The sequence below is a fragment of the Manacus candei genome, unplaced genomic scaffold, assembly GCF_025592945.1.
Source record: "Manacus candei isolate 608988 ecotype Guabito, Panama unplaced genomic scaffold, ASM2559294v1 h1tg000081l, whole genome shotgun sequence".
Classification (NCBI taxonomy): Eukaryota; Metazoa; Chordata; class Aves; order Passeriformes; family Pipridae; genus Manacus; species Manacus candei.
The window spans coordinates 7,902,652-7,926,945 of NW_026138129.1; the positions used below are offsets into that span (position 1 = coordinate 7,902,652).

General features: G+C 40.0%; 1 long non-coding RNA gene across 1 annotated transcript in view; it reads left to right on the forward strand.

Moving 5' to 3' along the window:
* Nucleotides 1–9,096: 9,096 nt before the first annotated feature.
* LOC127481687 (uncharacterized) overlaps nt 9,097–24,294 on the forward strand; it is a 39,940-nt gene continuing 24,742 nt past the window's right edge. Inside the window, exons 1-2 of the long non-coding RNA XR_007908288.1 lie at nt 9,097–9,401; nt 21,637–21,705. This is a non-coding gene — a long non-coding RNA (uncharacterized LOC127481687). The remainder of the gene's footprint in view (nt 9,402–21,636; nt 21,706–24,294) is intronic.

Here is a 24,294-nt window from a genome sequence, read left to right on the forward strand (position 1 = left end):
CAAGGTATTTGGTATTGTGAGACAATACTCTTTTTTTTTCCCTACTTGTTAAATCTTTTTCCCCAGATAGGAACAACTGATTTTAACAAGCATTTGGCTTAATTTGTTTTGTGGAAGATACAATAGGCCCATAGACTCAGCCTGTCAAAACACACAGTCCTGGGCCTAAAGAAAGGCGTCATAAAAGTGAGAGTTTTTTAATGAAAAGAAAAAGGTAGTCAAAAGGACTACTTTACATAGTTCAAGTGATTAGGGTAGAACAGAAAAAAGTTCTGCCTCTAATATGGATTTCAATAAAGACATTCCTTTCCTTGTTGACTACTGTCAAAAGGGATCTGGTTCTGAGAAACACGCTAAAAAGTGTTTCTTTGTCTGCTATGCACATCAGCTGCCTGGTAGACAAAGAAAGATTTTTGTGATTAATTTGTTTTTATACAAAGAGCAAATATCAGTATCTGAATCTATAGTTATTGCTTTCCAGTGAAACAGTTTTATGCCATGCCAGTTCATAAGATTTAGAAAAATAACTGTAATATCTGTTGGCTGCAACAACATATTGTGATTAAAACTGATCTTCATTCTGTAGGTAAAAAAAAAAATAAAAATACACAGGCTGGTGGACCTTGTTTAGCTTTTTTTTTTTTTACTTTATGATATCAGCTCTGGGACTCTGTTTCTCCCCAGATTGATCCTGCACTTTTGGACTTGTTTCTCTACCAGAGTATCTCCTAACCTTATTAACACAGGCTCTTCTTAAAGGGAGCTCTGTGCAGCAGTGTGCAACACTGACATGGTTGTCTTTTGGAAAGCACAGCTGTGAGGACCTTCCTCCAGGAATGGCAAACCAGATAGTTGTCGACTATCAAAGCAAATTTAGGCTTCAGGCACAAGCACTTCTCACTTTGCTTTGCCTCGATATTGTGCAAGCTATAGTGGTGTTTTGTAGGTGAAAAGAAATATGCAGCTGGAAGAGTGTCACAGCTTTTTCCAGCAGTATTCGTGTCAATAAAACAGCCTGAAACTTTGTTTATAGCCTTGGCAAAGCTATCACAGGCTGAATTAGTCACAGCAGCAAAGCTATCTGCTCACCAGTAGGGGATCTTCACATTACAAACTTTTAGTATAAACCTCATGAGGTTTATTAGGAATTACTTTATATACTTGTAAAATCTATAGATTTTTACAGACTCTAGAGCTTGTTTGTACCCTTTCCAACACTTTGCAGAACCAAGGTGAAATCTTGTGGTTCCTACACTCTCTTCTCTCTTAGCTTTTTCCCAGTTGCTGCTGCTAACTGTTCAGTCTGCATGGGTGTGTCTGTGGCCTTTGCTGTAATGCAGCAGAAGTCAGTGGGGCTCAGGAATATTGCCCCCTTTCTGTGTCTCAGTGTACTTCCCAGAGTGACTGCCTCTCTAGCAAACTGTGTGGCTATGATCCCATAAAATAATTGAACAACAATGCAATTCCACAGGATAGTTTACAAATCTTTAAGATTAGTATTTTCAATTGGTTTCAAATTTGTGGACCCATATAAAGTGAATCTAAGTCTACCAAAGTACACCTTCTTTTCCCAGTTATCTTTCCAGGACTCCTAAAAGTAGACCATAGGTTAAAGAGCATTTATCTAGAATAAAAAGACCTTCCTTCCAGTGAAATTTTAGCTACATTTATTCAAAGATTCAGAACACACTCAGCTCTACTTAGATTGTAAATTCCCTGGTATAGGGATTGCCTTTTCCTTTGTTTAACAAATGCTGCATTTAGCTCATTGGTCCCATGCCTTGTGAGCATTATTACAATATAAATAATAAATGGTGCTGTTATCTGAGGCCCTCAAAATATCACTTATTAAGCAAGTTTCTCATCACTGTATTTGGAATATTCTGAAATTATTACTGTTAGATGCTAAGAGCCAGGATATGTTTCATGGTGGCTGGTAAACTAGAGGTATTAGGTAAACATTGTCACAGCTGACTGAGTTTGTGTGGTTGCACCCTGACTTGTACAGCTTTCATGAGAGGAGAAGCCAGGACTGAAAGGAAACATGGGAGTTTCATGGAGCACAGTTACAGTTGTTTATTCAATTATTAGCCAGTCCTGAAATGACTCACAACACAGCTGCTTAGATTTACAGGCAGTTAACAGACTTAAGTGTTCATTGGCTTTTTTGTTCAAAGTGATGTAGTGGGTCACTGTCCTGGGACAGATGTATCATAAAGTTGAAGGCTTGAGGAAAGAGAACAGACTTTTGTCTCTTTCTTGCATCAGTTGCTTTGTCTGTGACTATGAGAAGGATGTTATGAAGGTGATTTCATCTGTCATATCTTGAGATAGCAGAATAATCTAGTAACAGTATTCTAGTAGCAGTGATAGCTGGGCACTATTGTCTCTGAGACACTCTGAAAACTCTAGGATTCTCTGATCTGCTAGTTCCAAATACTCCAATTTTTGATGTGACTTTATTTGGTAACTCTTGCATCTGTAATAATAATACAGTGTGCTGGCTCCTTGACGAGTGAAATTCTTTCAAAACATTGAAAACTGACAGTCAATCACACTGTCTCAGAATTATTTGGAACTGTTTCTGTTACATTAACATTCAGATTTCGTGAACAGACAAAATAACCAGTAAGTATATAGGCCATCTCATATAAACAAGTATTTACAAGATGCTGCAACACATTGCCTTTTCTAAATGATTGTTTCTGATGGAATTTTGGGTTCTTCTCCTGTACTAGCCTTCTGTGTTAACCTTCTGCATTAAATAAAAGGAATTAACAGCACCGACCATAACACTTTAGGATTTGTGGTTTTCCTGTTTTTCTTTTTCCCTTTTTTCTATTTTTCTTCCTTATTTCATTATTTCACTGAGGTATGTTTTCTGCTCTCGATCCCCTTTGTCTGAGGTTGAGATATGGTCTTTTTTCTCTCTTCTGTTTGAAGTATTTTGCATTTTTAGATTGCTATATACAACTATTAAATAATCAAAAGCATCAATCCATACAGTAGGTAGTAAGATTTGTAAAAACTGTAAGAGGTTCTCTGTCTTTTTGTCAGTGACAGATCTTCATTTTAGGGCTTACATCCTTCTTCTGGACAGGCACTGACTGAGGTTAATGCAAGTTTCCATTTGGAGGTTAACAGCCTTGATTGCTACAACTCCTGATAAAGCTTTGAGACTTCCTTTTCCACTACCTTGTCTGCACTCATGTAGATATGTGCAGAATGAAACCAGAGCAGGTTTGTTAAATCTTTGATACGATCTGAAGTATCACCTCCCCTTGACCAGTCTGCAGTGACTGAGAGCTTTTGAGTGTTAACTTGCCTGAGGGCTGTGATGAATTACACCTGCTGCCTGTGACCTGGTTGGCTTTTGCCATTCACACAATTTATTAAGAGATAGGAAAGCCTTTCCTCAGGATAGCTTTTTGCTCTGGCAGTAGCTTAGGACAGCACAGGATGCAGCTTTGATGAGGATTGGGATGGCTGAACAGTGGCAGAGCAGTTATCTGATAGGTGATTTGGACTGCGTGTTGCATTAGACAGCGATACGGCAAAGGAGATTACAGTTCTCTTAGCTCCTTCCTGGAAATTTGCCCCTCGGGATTCTCTCTGATCCATGTCCAGAGAACTGCCCTTGCAATCTGCCTGCTCTCTGATGGGCAGCAAACCAGACTAAATGCAAGGAAGAATCCAACTGTCCTTGAGAAAAATACTCCAAGGACTAATTGGTGGAGAGGTTAGGAGATGAATTTAGTTTATTGCCTAAAAAAAAGGCATGTTTATTACTTATTACTCAGATGGTAGTTTAAAACAATTAGTCTAAATATTGTGGAGCATTGTGCTTTAAAAGGTACAGCTGAAAGCAGAGAACCGCAAGATTTTCATGTAAGTAGTAAAATATTTTTTTTAATAACCTGGATGAGTCAGAAGAAACCAGTGGTTAAGTGTTTGAAGGAGTTTCCTTGAAGTTGGAGTCCTGTAATCAGATGAACTCATCTGCCATCTGAGCAACCTGCATTAGCAATGTTGAAAAGTAACTCTTAGTTGCTGCTTAAAGCAACACTAATGTATTCTTTGTTGTGCTCTTAAGACCTCAGATTTGCTCTTGCCTTTTTTGCACATGGACTCACAACAAAGAAAAAAAACCTTTTGAAAAGCACGATGTTGCAGTCCCTAAATCAAACACACAAACCAAAGGTCTCTTTGTGACATATCTTAATACCCTTTTACCGAATAATCAATTTAAGCCAAAAAGAGGCAGCCGAATTTTGAGAAACAAGCACCTTCTGCAAGCCTGTCTGCTATGCAAGCAATGAAACAGAGAAAAGGGATTGGCTGCGTTCCTGCTCCAGCTTTATTTTGAGTGCTGTCCAGAGAAAAGGGATAAGCATGCTGGAGGGGTTGCAATGGCTCATCCTTACCTGGTGGCTTTGGTATGAAGAGCAGGGAATAAGTAGTGACTTTCTCCCAGAGCAAGATGAATGAAGGCCATCTTTGTCCACAAGTTTGAAATTAACTACTCAGTTCTGGCCTTACAATCTAAAATACTCCAAAGAAAATTTCACTGGGAAAAAGATAAGCCTTTATAAGTCTGAAACATGTTTTTTGTTTGCAAGGGTGTAGATGCAAATGTTTTCAGGAATAAGACAGAAGAAAAAGTTTCTGGAGAAGAACAGATGGGAAGTGTAGAAGGCTATTATTTATCACAATGAAGAAAGCATCATGGTGGAGGTTGTGTTTAAGACCCAAGACTTCTAAGGAATTTGGGACCTGAAGGTGGCAACATAATTGTATTAGCATTTGAATTTACCAAAAGTCTCTTTCATTAAAATTGCAGCTAGTCTGTGTGCTTTTTTTATGAAATACAGTTGCATTTGTGGAGGATCCAAGCAGTGCTGCTATGTGGAAAAGCAAATGATCTCAAAGATGTTTACTTCTGCACGGAAATACTCCCAGACAACAGAGTCAAAGCCTCTCCTTAGAAAGATTAAGTTCAGTCAATTCCTTCTGTACAATATTTTGTTCTTTTCTTATGTTGACAGTCTTCATACTTGTAACCACTAAACTTCATCTTCCCACTCCCATTCTTTATGCACACTATTTGTTCGCCAAGGCAAGTGGCATGCAAAGTCATCTTGTATTTAAAGTACTTCCACTTAAACTTTGCAGTAAGATTGAGAATAAGATATTTTGAACTTTCTGTGATTAAATGTGTAGCAGCTGTTTCTGTAAAGACTTAAATATGCTTCCAATTTTTTTCACACAAATAGATCATCAACTTAGAGGTCATTGAATATGTACAGGACAAAGGCATAAAGTAGGTATGATAGCATTTTATTTGATATTAATGATTTTACTGGAACATATAATTACTGGAATGATTGTGTACTCCTTGGCATTAGCATACATGAAAGAGTATATTCTATTAAACAGGAGCATAGCTCTAAAAACCCCACAGTTAATAATACTGCTTTGCAAAGCAAATGAGCATACTTGTGCCTGCCAATTAAATTGTATCGTGGGTGGAATAATTAATTTGGATGCAAGGCAAGGAGCATATTGCTTATTATTATTATTATTATTACTATTATTATTTAAGCTGACTGAAGAGTGCCCAGGTTAAGATTATATCCATCTTCCTTGCCTTGCACCCTTGTGCATGGCATGGATGCAGCTGTTTGCTTCTACAGATCCTCCCTCTCACCAAACAATCAAATTTAGGATGTATCTTTTTGTCTTTTAAGTGTGTGTGAAGGGTATCTTTACAAATAGCAGTTTTCTGGTATTGTAGGGACAGGGGTTTTTTTCTCCAGATTCTAACTTGGAACAGATAAACTTGTGCTTCTCTTCAAGTGAATGCTGAAATTCATCATCAGTCAGCAAAACTGAAGTGACAGAGATTTCTGTACCTCTAAAGGCATTGGTTACAGTTTTGCTGAGTCACAGATAAAATGAGAAAAACACGAACACAATGATGGGTGCAATTCAGACCTGGTGATGTATGGAAATGCCGTGATGTTTGAGAACATATGTATGTGTACAAGCCTATTGGTAGACTAGTTGATATAGTCAGACTTTCTAGGAGGAAAGAAAATCCCCAAAAGGGAAATAATGTTAAGTTATAGATTCCCAACTATAGTGAGCAAATCACTTCCAAGTGGTACATGAAGGCAAGTCCTGACCACTGTTGTGAAAGACACCAGCTCAGTAGTGCAAGTTTCTGACTGCAAGGGCAGCAGGAGGGACAGAGGTGAAGAGCTGGTGGATGAGACTGTATCCCACCTTATGTATGGGGGATGGCAGGGATCCTGCTGTGTGAGAGTATGAGATGCTGTGTGAGTGAGCAGAAAAAGATGTGCGCTGAAAAAGGTGAATGCAGGGGGAGCAGAGGCTTGCTTCTTGCCTGTGCACATGGGTGCTGCTAAGGGTGACTGAGCAAGCTGTTGGGAACCCTCACAACAATTTGTGCTCTCGCCTGTGCCACTGACCTGGTGCACAAGCAATACCCAGGAGGAAGGTTTGCCCGCCTGCAGCCTCCTTGTCATTCCTGCCCTTTCACCAATGGTCACCTGGATTACCTTCAAAGGTAGGAGTTCCCACAATTTGTCCATGTATCTAATTTCTCCAAAAACGGGTGGTTCTTCAGGTACACTGTTTTGTGTTACAGTGTTCTAAAGCTTGACCTTTAAACCTCTCTCATTTTTTCTGCAACAATGATTGTACATTGTCAGTCGGTCGACTTTAAACTGAAGGTATTTGGTCAGTCCACTGTAATGCTATTTTTAGCACAAACAAGCAACCAGACAGGCTCATGATCAGTCCTTTGGGGAAATGGAGATAGAAGGATGAAGAGAGAGGAAGAGACTTCTCTAGATTTTTCTTGTTAGTCATAGCACTGAGGAAAAACAAACTCCATATGGAATAGATAATGTAAGGCCTTTAAAACATATTTGCAAAGACTGTACAGTTTCTTAAAGGAACTTGAAATACTCTGTGGTTTGGGGGTTTTGCTGTATTTCCCATTTGGGGATGCGTGTGTATTTTCATTTGTTTTAATTTGGACCGAGTTAAATGCATCAACCAGTAGTTTGTTTTATTACCATCTTTGAAAGATCTATTAATAAAGGAAAAACATTCCCTGATCCCCCAAATGGGAAAGAGTTACAAATGCTCCTCTCCCGGTAGTTTCATCAGAGCAGCTTTGCTGCCTTTTTTCTTTTTTTTTCTAATTGGCTTGCAAATGAAGGCTAACCTTTTGCTCCAGCACAAGGCCAGAGTGTAGAGTGCTGAGGCAAGGATGTGTGCTCAGCTGGATGCTGAATTCAGACATGGAGTAGCTATGCAGTGCAGGAGGTCATGACCAGTGGGCTGGGTTTAGTGGAGCTACTAGTCACATCTGAAATTACTTGACCTTTCCCCCTTTGTCCTTTGTCAAGTGACTTTGTAGAGCACCATTCTAGAATATTAACTGTGGAGTCCAGCCTCCCATGATCTGCCTTTCCTGCCTGATAGGACAGTGAAGGCTCGCAAGGCAGTAGCAGGAGAGCAAGACTTACCCCTTGGTGGTAAGGTTTTTCACCCAGAGGTTGATGGTTGGGCAGTGGAACTCTACCCAGGGAAGTGGTCACAGCACCAAGGCTGACGGAGTTTAATGAGTGTTTGGACAATGCTCTCAGGCAGATGGTGTGACTCCTGGGGCTGTCCTGTGAAGGGCCAGGAGTTGGACTTGATGATCCTTGAGGGTCCCTCCCAACTCAGGATATTCTATGATGCTGTGATAACTATGCTCTAATTCTGCAATGTGAATAAATGTTATGTGCAGAATGGCTGTCATTAAAACACTTGAGGTATTTTTTCCTTTAGTTGAGAAGTTAATATAGTCCTAGTTGTCAAACGCAAACCTTTGTTTTGAAACATGGCCAAAATGAATTCATAAATGTGGTAATCTTTTAAAATTCATCACTGGTCTGAAGCATGTTCAGTGTGAATGTTGGGCTTCTGAATCAATGATAGAGAAACAGACTCTGACTGAGTTTTGTTGTTTTTTTTTTTTCATTTTGTGGGGTTTTTTGTTGTTTTGTTGTTGTTTGGTTTGGGGGTTTGTTTTTGTTGTTGTTTGTTTTGTTGTGTTGTTGTTTGGGTTTTTTTTAGTTGTTGGTTTTGTTTTGGTTTTTTCCCTAGGATTCCAGTGAGAAAAGGTAAGATGAGGGCAAACCCTGAAACTTCCTCCTTTTCTGAATTACTGCTGTAATTACTTGTTTTGACTTCTGAAAAGTATGAGTTGTTCTAACCTCCCAAATTTCCTCACATTCCACATGCTGTATATTAGCATGAGTAGAGGGAGAAACTATGTTATAGAACAAAAGTAACACAGCTTTACTGAATATGAAATATGGAAAAAGGTTTTACAGGAAACCAAGGATTTTGTTACGGCTCAGATGAATGAGGACCACTGAACATGTATGAAGAATTCAGGCTTTATTTAAGCCATTTCTCTCTTTGTGTGTGTGTCTTTTTAATTTATTCCTTTTTTTTTTTTAATGTCGTGTAACTTTAAAATCACCTTTTCAAAAAAGATGGCCCACCCAGACTGCCAGGAGGCAGGTGTAGTCTCTACAACTTCTTTGAATTTTGCTTTTTACGGGTCTGTGTTTCAGGGTGGACTTACCTCTGTGGCATTTTGGCAATTCATTTACAGAAGCTCTCTCCATTTAATACCAATGTCGTGCCTTCGATCACTGAATTTCAAACGTGGTGGCGGAGAGGAGCCAGTGGGCAGCTCTGCCAGTCGGGCACGGGGCTCGCAGCCGGGCAGACAGGCTGTACCCTGACACACGGGGGAAGGCAGGAGAGCCGAGCGCTTGTCCCTGCGTGAAAACAGTAGTGGATTTTTTCCCCCTTTTTTTTGATTCCCGGAGCTGTAATCCGACTGCTCTCTTTGGCTCGGTTCCAGAGACAAGTCCGAGTGGTTAATCTCTCTCCCACCCCCCTTTCCCAGCCTCGGAGAATGGGGGACGGAGGAGGGAGGAGAAGAAGAAGGGGAGCGGAGTCAGCTGCAGCGCGGAGCCGGGCCGGGCCGAGCCGAGCCTCCCCGGGGAGGGGCTGAGGCAGCGGCTGGGCTGCGGGAGCTGCATGGAGGAGGGGAGTTTCACAGACTCCTCTGCCCGGCCGGCAGGAGGAGGAGGAAGTTTGGAGATTAAGCCGCTGCCCGGAGCACTAGCGCACGGAGGGACCGGGGCGCGGCCGCGGGCGCTGCGAGGGGGACACCCGGCCAGCGCCGCCGGAGGAGTTACGGGGCGGGGTAACCTCCCGCACTCCCGGCTCGCACCCCTGCGCCTGGATACTAAGCGGGGGAGGAGGAGGGGTGTGCGAGGGCAGAAGACGGCGAGAGGCTGTCGGTGAGCGCTGCGGGGGGAAAGCTTTGTTCAGTGGGACGCGCCGGGGAGGGGGAGGCGGCTCCCGGATCGGATCGGGTCGGATCGGGGCGGGCGGGAGGTGAGTTACCCGGTGCCCTGCAGCCCCCGAAACCACCGGGAAGGAGCGGGGTGGGGGTCCGCAGGGGAGAGGGCGTTTCGTGACGGCAGCCTTTGTGCGAGCCCCGCCGCTCCTCGCCCAGCGGCGGGAGCAGGAGGCACCGTGCGCGGGGCTCTATCGGGGCTGCGGCGGCCGCCAGCTGCGGATCGCCCTGCCCTCTGGTGCGCTTTGTGCTCGCCGGAGCCCGGGGGCAGCCTGGGCGCGCTGCACCTCGCTCAGGGAGTCTGAGGGTTTCGTTGAGTCTTTTTGGCGAGGGAGGAGGTGTTTCCTTTAAAATATTACAATATTGCGTGGGGCCTCGGGTTTCGTGCGGATACTTTAGCAAACCTGTGTCTTCTGGAAAAATCCGTTCCAAAAAAGACCCTCAGTCTTTGATGTTTTGAAGTAACGTTAACGAGATTGTGATAAGTATGGACTAAAGAGAGTTAAAAATAAGATCGATCTATTGTTAAGTGTCAGGAACGTTTATTCTGGGGAAGGAAGAAGAGGGAGAGGCAGTGGGGCAGAGCAGTGTCCTGTGGGACCCTGGATGCGTTTCCCCATTTCCTGCCTTAGTCTTTTCCCTGCTTTGCGCGTCGCAGTCCTTGTCCCTCTTGTTGTGGGGAAGCCCTTCAGAGCTCATCCTTCGGTTAGCATTAACAGACACGAGGCACTCCTTTCCTTTTTTCTCGTCAAGCCACACTGTTCCAAGTATGAGGGAAGAGGACCTGAAACAAACTTAGCTGTACGACTGGCTTCCAATATAGTCTCTCTTTAGTTGGCTTTTTTTCCTTCTTTGATTATTAATTGGCAGACTCAGAAAGAGCTGTGGCCTTGCTTTTTTCTTTTAACATTTGCTGGTACTTCAGCAATTTAATATTGCTGCCTAGAGAACCTGATGACTTATAGGTGTTTTGAAAGCTATGTAATAAGAGCCTGCTAATAGTCATCTTTTACTACTGTTTCATTCTTGGAGAGAACAATCTTTGCTGCTGGAGAGTTGCGGTTCAGATTTCCATAAGCGTTTGTTGCCCATGCCTCTAGCTAAATTTATAAAGGAATCCTGTTAGCTTGTATGGAGCTAAATCTGGCTATAGCAACTCCTGGCTGTGCAGTTCACTGTGGTTGGCAAGGCACAATATGTAGTTTCCTCTAGATTTATTTTTAGGTTCTTTTTTTTTCCTGGTGTGTGTGTGGCATGTAGTTGTCATAATTTTGGGAACCCTTCATCAATGTGTGTCTGGGTGCTTTGGGATGAAAACATACGAGTTATACTAAGGTTAGAAAAGGTATTAATAGAGTGCTTGTCTTGAAAATATGAGAAGGCAGTTTGAGCTCAGCCTCTTAATGAATATTGGTATTGTTCTTGGGTCCATGCAGATGCTTAGCTATTAAATTTTGACTCTACTTCTCCTCCGTGTTCTCATTTGACAAACTCGAAATGGTGCAAAACACTCTCATAAAAGATTCAGTTTTACACGTGATCATTTATGGAAATGCTGTCTGTTTCTTACAGACCTAGAGAGCTCTAGGTAAACAGTGTCGACTTGTGGCTGTACAACTGAGTTCATCTCTTCAAATGCATATTATGATTCTAACACTAGGTGTTAATGTGTCATTTTTCTTGTTGTTACTATTTTCCAAAAAAGGGAAAGAAGAAGAAAAAAAAAGGGTGCGTAGTCGAATTGGTTTGTAATTTATAGTCTTAATAACGTCTTGCAAAGACAGCAGTGACTTGATTTTTAAGTGGAAATCTTCAAGTCTGTTGGCAGCTCTCATGATTTCAGGACATCTGCTAATGTGTTCTTCTTCCTTGGGCAGGATGTGAGAGTAGAAGTTAACTGACTAAAGGCATACTTTGAGCCTAAAGTGGTTGATTGCAAGGCTGTGGTATAAACTGTGCCCAGTAGGAAAGGTTTGGAGCTAAATGACTGAGCTCTTGGTACCTTCCTGTGTGGAAGTGGGGTGGTGTTTTTGTTTAGGTAGGGGTTTTTTATGGGGTTATGTTTTGGGTTTCTTTGTGGTTTTGTTTTTTCTTATTTTATTTTAAACTTTTATTATGATCTAAAAAGTTAAAGCTAGAAGGGAAGTGAAAATATATGCTTACTTTTTTAATAAGTAATTTAAGCAAGTTGTGAGTTTGTGGTACTTTTTGCTACTGTTATCTGTGTAGGTTGGTATGGTTGAAGTTTTCACTGATGCAGTTTTCATGTGGCACCAGTAATAGTATTTTTGTGAAGTCATTTGGAGCTGTATGCATGTCTGAAAGCTTTCTCATGTGCATTTGTTTGGATTGAGTTGTGGTATACCTGTCCTCCTCTGCTTTTCTTACGCTTGTGATTTCTTAGCTCCAATTCAGGAAAGGCTTTTTAAGTCCTGCTGACCAGATAGGGCTGTAGCAACTGACAAAGGCTCATACTTGAAGTAGTGCTTCATTATCTTTGAATGCAAACTCTGCAGTGCAGATCTGACTGTTTCTTTTACCATAGAACACTAACAGAACTGTAATTTCAGTAGTGGCTTCTGTCATTTTACTCTGCTCTGTGAGAGCATCACCCATACAACTTGTAGGCTATGGTGAGTACTTTTGAGATCAATCCAAAGATGGGGCAATCAAAAACACAGTTACAAAGTCTGCTATTAGTTATTTTGAAGAGTAGGTCCACAGATAAGCTTGAGATACTGATATTTTAAAAAAAGTTTCTGTACAGAGGTGTTATTTCTAAAATTGTGCCTAAAAAGACCAATCCCAAACCAAAACAATTCTTAGGGAAGGATACTACAAGATATGTGATGTCAGAATAGATGGGGATTCTTTTGTTTTATGTCTTAATTTTTTTAAGAAATCCCAAATAACAATATTTTAGCAGATATTTAGCACAGCTATTAAAGTATGCCAAAGACTCATTCAACTATTGATTTTTATTTGTTTGTTTTCCTCATGCGCAATTGCCGCTCCAGCAATTGCTGGGCACCACTAAGTCTCTCCCCAGCCAAACCAGAGCTGCAGTTCTTGGTCTTTGGGAGCATGAGGTCATGAAGAAAGAGGCGCCACATTTCTGGGTGGCAGCTGGAGATGACACTCAGTATGGCCCTGTCATGTACCCCAAGTCCATAGGGTCAGATGTGCTGGGTCAGGAAATAATTTTAACATCCAAGGTGATGATAAAGGGAGCCATTTGCAGAACTCTGTTTGGAAGTGTTTCTCAGATTAGATGTGTGTAAAGCTGTGGCAGTTATAAATTAGAACAAAGGAATTAATCTGGTGTGCATTCCCTTTTGTATTCAGTCATGTGTTGAGAAGGATGATTGCTGTGTTAAAGAAACATGTTTATTGACACATTAAATTAGTTATGGCTTGAAGTTATTTTACCATAAATTTCTTAGGGGCCAAGTGTAGATTGCAGATATTTAGCTGGAATATATAATAGAAGATAGAATAATGAAATATGAAAGAATGCAAGTTAGTAATGTAATGTCTACTGAAGACATTTGGAATAGTTGTGATTATATGAGGCAGTCCTCCTACAATGAGCTGGAATTCTGGCTTGTAGGGACAATGAAGATGTCTTACTCTAAACGGCATTTTGCTTTTCTAGTGTTAAGTGGGGAACGTGGGGGAAAAGAATTATTGCAGCCCTCAGCAAAGTCATGAATGGCCAAAAGACTTGCAGAGCTGTTGCTGAATGGTTAGTTCTGAGAACCTGCATTACTGTTGTTGCACATAAGAAAGTTTAGCTTGTAGGACTGTCAACGAGGAAAAGAAGTGGAAGAAAGTGTTATTCTTGTAAACTTAGAATGCAAAGGATGTGGAGCCTAGATTTCCCCCTCCTCTTTTTTTTTTTTTAGGTTGCTTTTCAAAGCATTTCTAATAGCTGCTCATTTAATACTTGATTAAGCCTCTCATTCTGGGAGACTAACCAAAACCACCTAAAGAGCTGAGCTGCATCACTAGTCCTAAGCAATGTCTTCCAATCATGGCTCAAGCTTCCTGAACTTGTGTGTTTGCTTTATTAGCCATTAATCCTGTGGTATTTTTCAGTTCCTTTTGGGTTTGAAGTCTATTAAAGTAATATTTTCCCATTTTTTCATTTTTGAAAGAAAAGCTGAGATTCCCATGAGATGTCATGCTCCAAGACTTGGGGCTTTAGAAAAGCCTCACACATCAGAGCAGGTGGGTGAAACCACAAAACCAGGCTGACAACCAGGAGCAAAGCGAGAGAAAAGTCAGTCTTAGTGCAGTGGCAACAATTATGATTGTGAGTACAGGAGCATTTTACATACGTGGTTAAGAATACAAGAGATGAATGTGAACTGATTAAATAATAACTAAAAGTATCGGCAAAACCTGTTTGTGTTAATTAATTTTCAAAAAAAATGTGTGACAAACTATCTCATAGTTTTTTAAGTTTCTCAAATCACTTTAAGGATATAAACATTTTTTTTTTAGTTGTGGTTGTTGTATCAAATAGTTCTATCTAGTCTGATTCACCAATAGTTGAATTAATATGAACTTGGCCTAAAATAAGTTTAACTGCGAATTTGATTACAAGTGCAGGAAAAGAAAGGGGCCTAGTCAGGGAGGACTGGGGAAGGAAATAGAGGGAAAAAACTACTGATACTTATCAAGGAGGCCTGAAAGAAGCAGTTGTCCAAGCAAAGTTGCAAACTCTTAAACCCACTGTCAGCTGCTGACTGAGGTTCCTTCTGAAGAACTTGGATATGGGGGTGATTCACTACCTGTGTTTTCACTAATCACGATGCAGAGCATTGCTGTGAAAATACAAAGCAAGGTGATGGTTTAAAAATTTGTCTGTAAGAGATGCTTGATGCATCTGACTTAATTCTTATTTCACAGAATATTCTGAGTTGGAAGGGACTCACAAGGATCATCAAGTCCAGCTCTTAAGTGAATTGCCCATACAGGGATCAAACCCACAACCTTGGTGTTATTAGCACCGTGCTCTATCCAACTGAGCTAATCTCAGGGTTTTCTTTCTTCCTTCCTAGCCATGAGCTCTGTGAGTCCTGCTTCCTAGTCCTCTACAGGACCATGGATGGTTATGCTAGTGGAAGTTGCATGTGTGTTTTATAAGTGTAGTGTCTTTTATAAGTGTAGTGAACAAGTATAGCTTGGAGCTGGCAGCAGTTTCCCATGTAAACTTGTGACCGAAGCTAATAACTTTGAATCCTTTAAGTCTTGCTTACCTCTGTCATTGAGTTTCAGACTGCAAGAGGTGCCAAACTTCTTCCTGTAAGCATGTGTTCTGTAGAAACTTGCATATGAGCCCTACCCAGATGTTTTAAAACCTAACTTAATGATTGTTAACATGGAAATATTTGAACCTTCATATCCATTCAGATGTTTCAGGATCACTCTCCAGGCATTAGGATCATGAAGCTAATGTTTTCTGCTGGTAGGATGTGTGTGTCCTTTCACTGGAAGTACTGAGCAGAGATAAAAGGTGTGTCATGGGAACAGTGATTGAATCACCTGCTCAGTTGCTTACTCAGAGCCATTGTAGATAAAACCTTGATACCTAGCTTGGGAAGGAGAGGGCTGTTTGGGTTGGTAAGGAGTGGTACTGGAGACAGCGTAACAGCCAGCTTCTTTTCATGGTCATGGTTGATATCTTTCAGCATTATCTGTAAACATAGGCAAGTTTTCCTTGTTAACCCCCTGTAAACTCTGCTTTATTAAAGTATTTACTGATATTTATCCTCCTGTATATCCCCTAAGATTACATATACTGTCTGCTGTGGCTTTGTTGTGATTTCTACATACTAGTATCAACTTGCTGTTTAGGATTTTTTGGTTTTGTTTTGTGGTTTTTTTTCTGTATTTGTATTGCCTATCCCAGTAAGTCCAGGTTCATAGTTGAGGTCCCAATGCATTTCAGAAATGTAGTGGCAGAACTACTTGCTTTCTGCTGCTGCTACTGATCTGTGGTACTTCAGTATAATGTAAGATCATGCTTTGTGTCCTTGATGCCTGACACAAAGGAAAAATTATAGTTCCTTCTTTGTAAATAATTTTGAAACTAGATGGGAGAGATGAACTACTTGTTATACATGCCTGTAATCTTTATCACTTCAGAATGCACAGAGCTTTCCACTTCTGTTTTAAACTGAAACCAAGTTAATATCTGGCTTGCAAACAGGTTTAGTGCTGCCAAGATGAGCATGCTTCATACGCAAGTGTTTATGAAGCTTTGTCACTGTTTACTTTCCAATTCCTTGTCATTATCCTGATAACATACCTCACTAGTTGCTCAGAGAGGTGTCACACTGTAGTGTCTGAGTGATGTCATCACAAGTTCAGCCTGTTGCAGAAACACTGATGTCTCAGAAGAATCAGCAGTCTTAGCCTATTTGAATGGTAGACAAGGATGTATTTAACAATAAATCGTTTTTGAATTTGGACAGATAGCTTACCTTCCCTCATCCTCTACCAGTTAGTAATGTCTCTTTTCCATCAGTCTGCTCTGATAAATGTCAGTCTTGTGTTAGATGAATCTGAAGTCAAAAATCTCTGACTTGCTTTATCTTGGTCATTTTGTGCTCCTGCTGCCTTGAGGAGGTTGCTGTCTCTGTCCTGCAAGCAGAAATGCCCACTTAGCACACTCCTCACTGGATATAGCCTCTTAAAATCTTTGCCCTACAAGGTTGATTGTGTCATGAAGGCTCTTCTCTCTTGTGGTATGAGGATATCATCTCCAACATCTCCTCCCGAGCTTGAACCCATTTGGTCTTGTGAGTTTTTCCCAGATTTCCAGGGGAAAGCCACTGGCTTATTTTCTTAACATCTACCTGCAGCACCAAGCATCAGGCACAGTATAAGCTTTTTGGTAAGCCACTGAGGGCATCAATGATCATTTAATCTCCAAGGTTTCTTTCTGATTTATAGGACAGTGTCTTGGCATACCTCTGTTCCTCCATTGCATTAGGTGATGTTATTCCTGAATTGGTTGTCTGTGCTAGGAGACTCAGTGCTAGGCAAATTTCTCAGATGAAAAGGACCAGGTTTTCTGAAGACATTCCTTTTCAGGAATCATTTTCTTCTTTCATTTAGTTTACCAGTGGGGAAATGCAGACTAGAGCATTAAGAAAACTCCACTTTTCTTTTTGTGTGAAGGACAGAGTGGTTTGCCAAGGCACAAGCCGTGCCGGGCAGATTTTAGAGCTGATTTCCTGCATGGGGACTCATCCTGCTGATCTCCATTACTGAAGTTTGCACTTTGCCACTTTACCTGCAGCAGCACTCTTTGGTAGCGTGGCATGTTACCAGCACAGGCATGCTTCTTCAGTAATGGCTGTGTGTGCTGACAATGTCACTTGAGTTCTTCAGTCTTAGAACTAGGCTATCCTGCTGCTGCCACGCACAGGTGCAGATCCAGAAGAAACCATGTTGAAGAGGTTCTTCCTGCAACTCTTCAGCAGAGGGTCCTGCCAATAAACCATCCCTGTTACCAAACACGAATTTGACTCTTGCAGTCCTCAGGCCTCTCCAAAGCAGTTTGCTCATCCAAAGCACAGCATAGACACTGACTCGGATTCCCACAAGGTCAAAGCAGATTAGGGGATTTTTTTTTTCTACTGTTCATTGGTGAAGAATTGATGTGATGGAACCTGTGATATGCACAGGTGAGGGATGGAGGAGAAAGGATTTCTTCCACATGCCCTTGCATGCTGTTTGGGTAGGATAGGAGCTGTGTCTGCTTTTCAAGGAAGAATTCTGAAGAAAACAAAACCGTGATGATCTCATTTTCTGTCGTCAGAAGAAAAGCTGGTCATCAGCCTTTGCCGTGAAGATCTGTTGCTTGTGAGTCTCTTTCATTTCTAGGGGACAGTGCTGACATAGATACCTGACAGATGAACCTGCCCAGCCTGGCTATGTGCATCATGCAACCATTTGAGCTTCCAGAGGGATTTGGGTGCTAGGACCATCTGAATGCATCTTCATCACTGACTTGTAGTGATGAGGATTTGGTTTTGGGGTATTTTTTGGGTTCTCCCCCCTTTTGATCTTCTTTGAATCAATGTCAGTGCTGCACGAGGAGTTCTTTCAATATTTAACAGAGGATCAGTGGTGCCAGTATTCTAATTATTTCAGAAAAATGTACAGGATTGGTTCCATTTGTTTTTTAGTTATAAATATTGAGTCATATCAGGAGGTAATTAGTTCTGATACCTGGATCAGAGTTACATGTCTGTGCCCATACTTGCCCAGTACTGACTCCTTTCCTTGGGACAGTTTGAGGTTATACAAGGGATGGAGGAGTTCTGGCAAAGATTCACTCAGCTGTTGACCTTCTCATGTAACTCAGCTTTGTGCTGTTCACTATTGCGAATGGGTAGAGTCAAAGAAACTCCAGGAGTGCTGCATGTTCTTAGTCCATGAAATTGGCTTAATATATTTGGGAAAGCTCTCATCTGATTGCATATGAAATAAATCTTTTTCCTTGGGATGCTGGACATTGTCCATCTGTTCATCAGTTATGTCATGCAATGAGAAGGTGCTACAGTATGTGGCCTTCCCTTGATGCTGTAACAACAAGCTGCTTTCCTTGGCCACAAAAGTTGGGTTTTAAGAACTGGCACATAGCTCAGTAAAAAGTCATGCCAAATTTTTGCTTTACTGATTAAACTTGACAGTGGTTTGCTTTCTAAAACATGTGAACTTCTACAAATAATTTTATTCTGAGCTTTGCTTGGAGAATCAGTATGTGGAATTGTTTCACAAGAGTGTTTGTTTTAAAATGCTACAGTTGATACAATTTTAATATGTCCATTGCACAATATAATCCAAGTTGTAAGGATGGAGTTGTCTGGATGTGAGGTGTGGTTGGGGACTAGGTGAGAGCAGGGATGACAATGAATGGAACAAGTGTCCTGATATCCTACTTGTAATTTAAGCAAATTCCCACATGTAAGTTTGTGGAACACAATTATACGTAATTAGGTGGCTCTGGCTTACTTTGGTCTTCTACCCGAGCAGAAACAGGATAAGGAAATCCTTAAACAGCAGAGATTTCAAAACTCAAACCACGTCATTTGTGGGAACCAGTTTTTTGGAGTAAAGTGATAATGTTAGCCTTTTACCAAGCACCTCAGTTTGGGACTGAGGGAGTGTGTCACACAGAAGGGTTGAGTGTCATTTACACTTTTGAGGAAAACAGAGGTGAAGATAGTCTCAATGACTCCTAAGAGAATAAAGCACCTGTCCTCTTACTGAAAATTATTTTGGTTGCCTCCCATTCAGAGTATACCTAAAAAGAGAATCTTCATTTTACCGCATTTTGAAAGACAGTTTTCAAGTTTCTGGGCTTCTAATTTAACATTACAATGTGAAGTCCGAGTGCCAAAGTGTTTTTCACAGGACAGCCAGAGATTATGGTTCAAGTCAGTTTAAATACATGAATGCAGGTTTCTTTGGGAGTTTTGCTTCTTAAGCTGCTACTTGCTTGATGCTTTAATCCTGTTTATTTTCTAAAAGTAATTAGAAGGTAATGCTTTTTGATTAATAATTGTGATATATTTCTAGATTAACTAAGACTATTTTAAGACATGCAAGCTTTTTAAAGATGAAATAGAAACTGTAGGACAAACAACAGTTTATTTGTTAATCACTTTCTTGAAGGGACCATGCACGTGTTTTCTTTGTGATAGGGTTTCTAGTATAAAAATGTTCAATTTTCTTAGATTGATGTTTGAGAAATAAACCACTTAATTGATAAAAAAATTCACAGTATGAAACATTCGTTTTCCTTACAGATTGTTCTGTTATATAGTATGATAATACCATGATCCGTAGAAAGATCTCTTGGAAAAGTTAAAGAAGGTTGATAGAAGAACACTCAGTAGCATCCAAGACCTTGTACTTTAGTCAGTTTGGATGTGACTGTGGAATCCTGTCAGAAGTCATCAATTGAAAGGTTTTGGAAGGCCATTGTGTCCTCTAGGGGTTAGAGAATACCTCAGGTTTTGGCTAATAATTTTACTCAAGAACTAAGAAACTGTTATTGATGAAGCTACTATTGAACAAGAGTGCCCCTATAAAAATTTCGACTTCTTCAGGATTGTCTGGTCACCGATTTTCGTTTCTTTATATATAATGTGTGTATGTATGTATATTCTATATACATAAACCTATGTATATGTTTTTATATATATATATATATATAAGCATATATGCACACGTATATATACATACTCCTGTGTATGTTTAAATGGTTGTGGTTGTATTGCCAGTCTGTCTCTTTCTAGGGTTCTTAAAGAAACTGCTTTCTCAAGCACTTGAAATTGAGCCCTTTGACTCTGGAGGATTTGAGAGTAAGGAAACTTGCATGAACTAAATGGAAAGTAGGATGTTAATTACAGCTCACTTTGTATTTTTGTTTCACTTAATTTACAATCTGAGGTACAGTCAGGTGGTTGGGCATTTGAATGTTACAGCTGTGACAGTCTGATCACAGGAACCTGGTGAGACTACTCATGTATTTCCTCCTTCAGATTCATAGAAGTGTTAGTGTAGGCTTTTCTATATATTCAGTTATGAACAGAAAAAAACTAAATGAAGTAAATAAAATTGTTATAATTTTCATTCAGTGATATCAAAAGAGAAAAAAATATACTCTTTTAGTCTGTGAAATTACCTGTAGTGTTAATTTATTGCTATGAAGATAGCATGGAGAGGGAAGATGTATTGATATTTCATTAAAAGAAAATTTCAGATGGAGTAGTTTTAGTATGTAAAAAACATCTGTAGATGAACATTATGCTGCATTAGCAAGATTAAATTGATGGTATTACTGTTGAAGTTGAAAGTAGACCAATATTTTTTAAATGGATTTTTGAGACATAAAATTTTGCCTGTTTATGATTTGGTTCGCCTAGACCAAATTAACTTGGACACTCAGCAGGGACTCTTATTTATTCTGGCATAAGAACAAGCGTTGGGCAGAGCTTCCTGGTCTCAGAAAACTGGTGATGGTAAGAGGCCTCTGTAGTGTTCCCAGCCAGCTGAATGCCTGAGGTATTTTGCCATACAGGAAATCAATTGCAGCTGAATGTGCACTGTTTCCACTCCAAGTATATAAACAGGCCTTATGATGATATAAAAAAGAGAAGAAAAAATTAAATAGTTTCTTGAAAGTTCAGAGCAAGAACATTTGATGTTTGGTTTCTGTGGATTGTTCGCTGTCACCTTTGGCCCAGTCCATAGCACAGAAATAGCAAAGAAGGAGAGGTGAATTAATCTTGGGGTCCCCTAGAACAGGAAAATGTCTTAGAGAAATGAAAATAATAAAAAAGGTATCCTTGTTCAGTTCCAGTTGATATTCTGAAGCTGGGAAGGGTTACAAATTTAGCAAAGGAAATGAGTTCTTTCTCTCGTTAAATCAAGAATCCTCCATTTTTTAGGCTTTAAGGTGGATTAATACATTTTGCGAGAAAAAACTGCGCCACGATTCTATCTAGATAGCTGCTTTTCGTGAAGTAGTAGAAGAAACGTTATTTTCATTTGAATATTTATCATGCTTTGTTGACCTTGTAAAAATACCTAGATCAGATGGAGGTACCAGGCAGATCTTGATGACCAGTGTCTCTGATGTGCTTTAATGACCACCAATGTTGCTTACCAGGAAAGTGAGGGCTCACTTAGATAGAAGTTTCCAGGGATAAAGATAATTAAGTTGAATATCAGCGCTAACAATTTCCAGGAGTGTGGCCTGAAGCCCTTGAGGTTTAGCACTTGGGAATGCAGCAGCACTTCCTTGCTCTACCACAGATGTACAGCACGACCATAGGCAAGCTGTCTGATCTAGATTTTTAAAGATATAAAGGTAGGCAGAGGTGCTAAAGGCTCTTAATGGGATTTTCAGAATCACATTAGTGTCTAATTCCTATTCAAAATCTGACCCTTTAGCTTGTCTGAACTGGATTCAGCTCGTGCTATGTGTTATTCAGCTACTCTTTAAGTCAGAACAGGCAGGCAGTACATACAGCAAGCACAACTTAGGGGGTATAAACCAGAGTGAGTGTGGACTCCCACTGAACTGTGCAGCTGTGCTGCCTTTTATCCCTTCTCTAATTCCATAATTTCTACCCTCCTTTCTGCAGAATGCCAGAGATTCAACAGAGGAAAGGAAAAGTGACTCCGCTTTGCCTAACCCAACAGTAATATATTTGGTGAGTGCTCTACCAGGTAAATTTTTTTTATTATTATTTTAACTTTTTGTTTTGTTTTGGTTTTGTAATTCTAGATATGAGATGATGTTTGCTGTACCTCTGACTGAGATGATTATTATTGCTGTATAGTAAATGTGCCTCAGGTTAACCATGAGGCTGCTAGGTATGCAAATCCACAGTAGGTCAGTGTGCTGCATGGGCCTGACATGTGGGTTAGCTGGGACAGTGGGTTTTTTTCTTGTGCACACTAGTGGAGTTTTATTAAATTAAATTCGAGTGGGGGCTAAGCAGTTAGGGGAGGTTAAGTCTTTATTTTTAGTCCTTGTTTCTGTAACTGAAATTTTGCTGAAGATCTGTAGCTGAAGTTTTGTTTGGTTGCTTAATTCTATCCATTTGGAATTAAAAATGCCACTTTCATGAAGAAACAGTGGTCTGTCCGTGGGGATGGGGAGACTGGGGATGGGGAAATCTGGGATGACTGTTGTCCTGAGATTTCCTGTGTTACTCTATGACATTTTAAGAAGAAATTGATGTTTCTTAGTTTATTTTTTAGGGATTTAATTTTGTTTATGTAATCTCACTGCCTGAAATTCTTGGGAGACTTGGGGAACTTTAGAGCATAGGAAAAGCAGATTTAAATGCCATGGAAATGTAACTTGATTGTAATAACCAATTTCACTCATTTGATAATCTAAAACAAATTGACATTCCAGAAATCTTCATGATAGGGCTGGCAGGAAACTCCACAGAAAATATTAAATAAGAGAGCTTTAGGCAACATCCCTTTCTCCTCCTTTCCTTCTCAGTGCTGCTGCCAACCTGAAGGAATCTTTTCTTCTCTCTGAAAAAAGCAGACATTCAGTGGGTAACAGCATAGGCAACTTGATGCCTTATAAGTAACCTACTTCACTCCTTTCAATGCTAATGCTGAAACCAGTGTAGCATGGATTAGTTTATAATTAAAAAAAAAATGTGCCTTATATTAATTGCTACTTGGGCTTCTGTGATCTGCAGAGGGAATACTAATGTGCTATATTAGACTACTAATTAATAATTCTTTTACCTCCTGATGGTGGGGCTTTTAATATAATTTTGTATTTATCATCCAACGGTGTTAGAATTTTATAAAATTTTAGGAGAATGGCAACTTTATTTTGGCTCCAGTGCTTTGAGATTGCATAACTGTACTAGAGAGACACTTGCAGGACTGCATAGCATTAAATTGAAACTTACATCTGACAAACATTAGTGAGATCTTACTTTCCTTTGGATCCAAGGGAAAACAGTAGGAAAACATTTTGCAGAGGCTGCAAGAGGAAAGACCAGAAATTCCTCTTCAGTGTTTTCTAAAAATAGCAAGATTTGAATAAGGTTGCATGTTTCAACATGCATTAGAGAAAAATAATTGGCATGACCTAAATTCAGTACACTAGTTCTCTCTGTTATTTACCCGTAGTTAATTACTAGAATATTTTTCATCCATAAACGTGGATGGGCTGTACATTCCCAGCTTCCACACAGGAAATCATTTTATTTATTTAGCTTGAAATTTGTGCATATCCAAATGCACGCAAAGTATTTGCCTAGTGACCTTAGAGTGAATTATTTGCACAAACATCCCCCCTCCCCTGATTTCCATTTAATTTCAAATGTGGTGCTTGGCCTTGGTTTTGAGTTGTAGTGATTTTATTGTGTTTTCATGCTGAACAGAAAAGCTAAACCAGACTGTCAGACTCAAAAAACCTCTTTTCTGGAAGCTGAAATAGCATGGATTGTGCCTGTGGCCTAAGATGCAGAAGATTTCCTAAGATTCTTTGGGATCCATGGAAGACAATTATTCACTGTGAAGTGCTTCAAAAAATTGTTGTATCAACAAAACTGGAGTATATGGGAATGTATCAACTAATGGGATAAGGCATTCAAGGACTAGATGAAGTGCCTATAGTAAGGAATTAATTTCGTGGGGAAAAGGAAGAAACCTAAAATATGAGAAGTGGTGTTCTGTAAAAAGGGTAGCATAATGATTTAGGCATATACAGCTTTGGGGGACGGATGTTAAATCTTACCAAATAACCACCAATAATTTTGCAAAATTTGTTTCACATGTCTGACTTAAGTCTGGAACTTCTAAGGATATTTTCATTCTGAAAAACTTTTGGAGATGGTGGGGAGCAAAATAATATATTTTGCTATTATCCATTTGACTTATATGACAATATTGTCTGTTTTTAATTTTTTCAATAAGTGAGTCATCAGCTCTTAAGATCATAACATCTGTTGTAACAGAGAAGGAAACATCAGGTCAATATACTTTGTTCTGACAATTCACGATGAGTTTTAATACACAGTGTGTTTATGCTTAAAGCCAATACATAAAAAAAATTCCTTTAGTATCTGTGCATCACTGAATGCTTTGTTTAGGCCATGCCTTTAATGGTATGAGGGCTTGCAAATCTCTGTGGGGGTGGAAAGGAATGATGCTATGCCCACGTGTGAGCTTTTCTGTAAGTCGGTTCTATTTTTGGTATGCAAGAAGCAGAGGTACAGGGCAAAACCAGGGGTTCAGTTGCAATGTGGAGGCCTGTAAAG